A 6,000-nucleotide genomic window follows, 5' to 3' on the forward strand; every position below is an offset into this window, starting at 1 on the left:
CTCGCTCGCTGCATTTGCGTTTCCGCTCGCTGCAAGAAAAGCAGCCTTAAAATGTGCTACGAAATCATTGGCGTTTTGTCTAACAGTTTTCCAATAGCGCGCCACAAACAGTTCGGGACGACCTTAACTGGAACGCCGAGACATTTTTTTTTTTTGGGGGGGGGGGGGTGGTTATCTCGAAAGTGGAGTTATTCTTAGGCTCTCCTCTAAGTAGCGTTGAATTCACTACTCATCTGCTTTAATTTCGCAATTAGGACATGTCCTAAAGTTCTTATTTAACAAAGTAAATTTAGCACATTGTAGCTTTAATTAGCTAAATTATCGTTGAAATGCTCTTGATGTTAATGCTTGTCTATCTACGTAGCGTATGAGCAGAAGTGGCAAGTGCCTAGGTATGACAGCGTTTTCTTTTTAACACGATAGGGTTATTTGGCGTGTTCCAGCGATAATCTGTCCCGTGTATGTTCGTCACGCAATCATCATCACACAAATCCGCGAGGTGCTGATACTTTGCCGTGTTTGCTGTCCCTCTGATTGCTTCGCCCTTCGAGCGAAACTGTTTTTTACGATAGATAGATAGATAGATAGATAGATAGATAGATAGATAGATAGATAGATAGATAGATAGATAACTTTTTACTATAAAAAGACTGCACATTTATTGACTTGTATTTGTGAATGTGCAACGAAGCTTCCACTGCTTCTTAGAATAGACGTTTCAGAATCGGAATGTTATATTCAGTTACGAAATGTGTTACATAAATCAAGATTCAGAAGGAGACCCCAGAGCACGAAGTCATAAGAGGACATCTCCTGTTAGTTAGTGCATAAAACTAATAACAATATATTGACAGCGGGGTAATGCATATATTGTGAGATACACAAAATAGTAATAACAGGAAATCCAAAACAAAACTCAAGAATACGATCAAATTCCACAAATACAAGAATATATAAAGGAGCTGTGCAATATTTCTCGAACATACACAAGAATAATAGACATTATACTGATAGAGCAAGAACGATAGAACGAAATACAAATATTATAGACTATTTAGAAAGGATATGTTTAAAGAAATGAAAAGGACATACGGAATATGAGATATGTGTTTCAGATTCAGATTTAAGTTTATTGTTTCATTAGTGCTACATATATACAGTATATGTTATACAGAAAGAGGTCCCACAGTTTGAAACTGCAGAGAGACCTGTTGTTATTAGTTAACGTAATAATAAATAAATGAAAAGGCGTCACTCGCGGTTATGAACAAACCAAGAACGGATTAGACGATTTCTACAGTGTTAAAACAATAACACCCATGGCAACACATCATAACATAAAAAAAGGTACATAATAAGGAACATAAAAAAATACATCGAAGAAGAGATGCAGTTTACAAGGTAGTAATATATGCTCTCGGTGAACGTTGGTAGGGTAATAATGTAGGTGAGGATATCACGTGAGCAGGTAAATTATTCGACAAGGGGACAGCGCAAAAAAAAAAAAACACGAAAGACGAGAAGGGAAACACACCAGCGTTGTCTGACGACTGAATTCTTTATTCAAAAAGGAAGACGAATAATATGTAAGTAATTCCACATTTCAAACGTCTACTATGTTATATAAGCGCTACTCAGAATTGAGTGCGTAAGTGTTGTGTGTGTGATGTTTTTTTTCGGGATAATTTCGTGTTATCGACCAATTCATCTGAAAGAGGGATCAGCCATGTTCTCTTAAAAGTGTTCTGCATAGAAAGAGACGCCCCGTACATTATTGACGACATTGCACCACACAAGTTTAGACCTCCGGTATATACTGCATCTGCTGGTGGGGTCCCGCGCGTCTCCCCTAATCCTCTCCGGATTAGAGATTGCCACGAAAAACGGCGCAGTCGGGGCTGCCACCCGGGGGGCAACCGTGGTCGTCGCAAATTGGATTAGCCGCCGGCAAACGCAGGGCCCGCTCGCAGTAATCGATGCCTGTTCGGCGTTCCGCGTGCGTTTATGTATGTACAAAGCATATACGTGTACCACGTGTTTATTCTGCGCGCGACTTGCCATGTTTGTGCAAACGCCAGCGTGTTTGTCGTGAATTGATTGGGCGTCGTGAACGTCGCCATCACCGGGCACATAATCAACGCAGCAACTTCGTCTGTTATCGGCCTATTTTTTTTTTCTTTTTGTCTTCTAAAAAAAAAAAGTAAGCGAGTGTTGCACGTTTGTAAAAGGTGTAGGCGAAAACCTGCTAGCTGTGGAAGAAGACACCGACGAACGCGTGAGGATTGTCACTAGCGCGTCTCTGTGACGTGTGCAGTGACACACGCACTAGGCACACCTTAAGTATAAGCCAGAACCGTGGAGCAGCCGTGGCTTCAGGGGAGCGTGCTCGTTTCCCACACAGGATGCCCGGGCTCGATTCCCACCCAGACCGAAATGTACCAAGTTTTCTCTTCAAAGCCATTAATTTACTTTGTTTACAGGAAGCTCCCGGAGAAATGTGACGTCAGTCCGAGCATTTGTTTACGTGTTGTAAGTCTTTGCGGCGTCGGCCATTTTTCGTCACGGGGTAGTTTCGCCAAGGTCACCGAAAGGTAACCGCCAAGGGCACCGCCAACATAGACACCTAAGGCTTTTCGCATCACACTTTCGCCATAAGGGCGAAGCAATGAATGCGGTAGCAACATGTTCGAATATTACGCGAGTGGCAGTATGAATTGAAGTAAACGTAAGCTGACTAAGGCAAAACGAGCTGTTGTGCCCATCGGACACTTTCATCACCTCTCTGCCTTTCTGTAAATACATTTTTTTCTCTCTCTCTTCACTTATGTTTATTAATTAAAGCCAGTTCTTTCTTAATGTAAGTAGTCTTAAGTGTGTCGATTTAAAAAAATAATGTTTGTGTTTCGTGCGTCACTTTGTCGACGCTTCTGTCGTTGTCGGGTAAACGTTAACGTATGTTTGTCTTGCACGCAGGCGGTGGTTGTTGCTGAATCCTGTTGGCGAGTGCGAGTTGATGAGCGCACGCACGAAGACGATGAGAGACTGGCTGAGACGACGGCTACCCGCGAAGACACAGCTACGCGCCGCACGCCTCCACCTCAACTGTCTGGCGTTGTTGACGATGGCTTAAAGAGGCAGCGTTGGTAATGTGACGCCCTTGCTACAACACTGCCCCATACACGTTTCTCCCCACCCTTAAAGAAAAGTGTCCTTCCGTCACGATATGATCGAAACACGAAGTGCGTTGCCAAGTTTTTCGCCATACGGCATCGGCAAGTCCTGCTGGAGTTCGTTAAGTCCAACCGAAGCTTCGCTGCTTTCATCTGGGTCCTGGTTTCACTGCCGGGCTTGAGGTCTCATCAAGGGCGCCAGCAGTACGTGACGTGAGCAAGTTCAGGGAGAAAGAACGAGACCTGAGTTTTGTCGATTACGTGACGCTTCTTGCGAACGATGATTCTTCAGCTTGTTAGGAGAGATGGTGGGCACACCGAGGGGCTTCACTGCCAACGTAGTCGTTGGAAGCTTTCCGCTGAGTCTTTCAAGTTTGAGGGTGCCAAGTGCCACTCGCGGTGTGCTTCGGTGAATCAACGCATCTAGGTCTAAAGCGTCAGTGGAAGAAAGAAAAAAAAAGGAAAGAAACAAACAAACAAAAGGGACACAATCTTAGCGCAGTTCCTTAAGTGCAGCTGATTAGCATCTTCCTGTTGGATTGTTGCTTCCGGTTATACATGGTTACGTCGGGTTTCGTATTGCCTGCGCGCAGTCCAGGACAAGTCGACGGCTGTCAAGATCTGCACGTGATTACGTCTCAATATTCCTGGATGCCGTTTACGCATTTGTGAATATCACGTGCTTTCGTACGCGCTCCCACTACGTCGATCCTGTTTCTGGCCGTGACTGTCTGCCGATCGCCACAACTACCGAACGCTGCAGTAAATAGTTTGGCGAGTGGTATAGCGGCCGCTTTGTCAGCATCAGCGCCATGAGCAGCCACCTGTGGTTCAGTATTGCCTTTAGCGGTGACGTCATTATAGGCGACAAAGCGCGGCGTTAACATTGACTTCCGGTTGAGCATTGCGTCTAAAGTTGACGCAACTCATCGACAACGCAGCGAAGACGTGAACGACGCTACCTTCGCGTTTGACGTTGAGGGTCATCATCGATCGCCAACCGTCGACGTGGATCACGACCCCCGGGAGTCAATTGACATAACGTTTTAGCGCCGACGTCGTCACAGACGACGGAGCGTCGACGTGGAGCCTGACTCCTGTGTCAACATTGCGTTTAGCGCCGACGTAAATCATAGATAACGTATCGACGACGCCCTCGGCGACCACTTCCGGTGCAACGAGTCACTGCTTAGTGTAGCAACCTCCGCCGTGTACCGTCTCAGGCGACCGAAGCCGCAGCGCTGGGTCTCGACAGAGGCGAACGCGGGCCCTGGGCCGAGGCGACGACCGGGAACGCTGTCGCGTCGGCGTCGTCTCCGCCCTCACCGCCTCCCGGCGCCACCTCGCCGAGCGGCTCTTCGTCGAGGGCCTCTTCGTCGTCAACAGCCGTGGTCGTGGTGGTCGCGTCGCCGGGCCCGGGCCGACGCCCGGGACCCGCGTGGCGACCCCCCGGAGGAGCAGTCGCCGTCATCGGCGAAGGCGACCTCGATGCCAACGCCGGCCGCGCCGTCGACGACGACGTCGAGGACGAAGGCGTCTTCGTCGAAGAGGTCCTGGTCGTCGCCGGGGACCTCGAGTCGCCGCTGCGTCGCAGCCTGCTCCTCAACGACGTAAGTGGCTTTTGGTTACTCAAGGAAGCGTGGGCGTTGTAGTGATAGCTTGGTTGATTGGTCGATGAAACGACTTACTGAGACTTACTCACCAACTCACTGATAGATTAGAAAGATAAATAGATGATTAGGCAAGTGACTGACGGACCGATTGGTTCATTCATTTATTGATACAGTGGCGCGCTGACAGGTTGAATGCCTCCGTGAAGAAATAGCGAGAAAGTAGGCTAAACAAACACGTTGTCGAAGGGTGGACGGGATTTGATAACGTCACCAGCAAAACGTATGTCTGTGATCTTATCAGCGTGACAGGAAAATTCCACTCAGCGCGGTAGATAAATGAAGCGCTGCGAAATGTTTAAAGTCAGGAATATCGATGCATTTCGCCACATAATTCGATGACCTTTTTGTTGAAACTGGCGCTCAGACAAAAGTTATTCGAAGTGGATACGACTGCATGGTTGTCCGGCTTCAGACCCGCAATTGGGACAACTGTCCAAAGGGAAATACTTACAAAGTTAATTAGTGTTAGGTAACGCCACAGTGCGGTTTGTCGTGCGAGTAACTGTGCGTAACTCTTAAGGCAAATCAGCCAATGTGATGAAAATGCGCTGTCGGCCACAAGACAATTTTTTAATGAGTTCTTTTTCACTTAAGGAAAAGGAAATCACACGGTATATTTTATACGATCAAGTAATGTTTCCGTCTAGCTTCCCGTCCCTGTTACTTCGTTTGCTCCAATTTTTCCTCCGATTAATGGTTCCTTTAGGTTTGCCTGATGCAAGATACTCAGAGCACCTGATGCGATAAAAGAGCGCCGGTTAATTTCAAAAATAATGACACATGCGCGTTTGTAAATCGCATACCCTGTTTACAGTGTACGACCGAGAAGAGGTGATTTGTTAAAACTCACACTTATTTCAGCAGCAGAGAGGCCGTAATTACTCACTGTCGAGCCGCCTTTTGGCTTTCTCCAAAATTTGTAATTTGTCGCGCATTTCAAAAATTTCCGATTTCAGTTTCTGTTAGGCACATTCAGGCTATCTCTACAGATGAAGTTCTCTCTGACGACATTGTGAATTTCTCCTGGGTCTGCCTGGATGCAAGTAAAAAAAAAAAAGCACTGTTATGCCTTGGTTTCGTATGCTGACTGGCAAAAACAAATGTCTGTAATGATGAAGTTAGTGTGGAGTTTAATTTGATGTTTTCTTTTGTCTTGT

At 46.5% G+C, this 6,000-nt stretch overlaps 2 protein-coding genes across 2 annotated transcripts in view; one reads left to right on the top strand and one right to left on the bottom strand.

Moving 5' to 3' along the window:
• LOC119453102 (uncharacterized) overlaps positions 1-6,000 on the bottom strand; it is a 124,018-nt gene that overhangs the window by 41,725 nt on the left and 76,293 nt on the right. The gene's annotated exons all lie outside the window — the stretch shown is intronic.
• Positions 4,381-6,000, top strand: part of LOC119453103 (protein rhomboid-like) — a 178,426-nt gene continuing 176,806 nt past the window's right edge. Inside the window, exon 1 of the mRNA XM_037715103.2 lies at positions 4,381-4,780. The gene's annotated coding sequence lies outside the window, so the exon portion shown is untranslated. The remainder of the gene's footprint in view (positions 4,781-6,000) is intronic.

This window comes from Dermacentor silvarum, chromosome 5 (genome assembly GCF_013339745.2).
Source record: "Dermacentor silvarum isolate Dsil-2018 chromosome 5, BIME_Dsil_1.4, whole genome shotgun sequence".
Classification (NCBI taxonomy): domain Eukaryota; kingdom Metazoa; phylum Arthropoda; class Arachnida; order Ixodida; family Ixodidae; genus Dermacentor; species Dermacentor silvarum.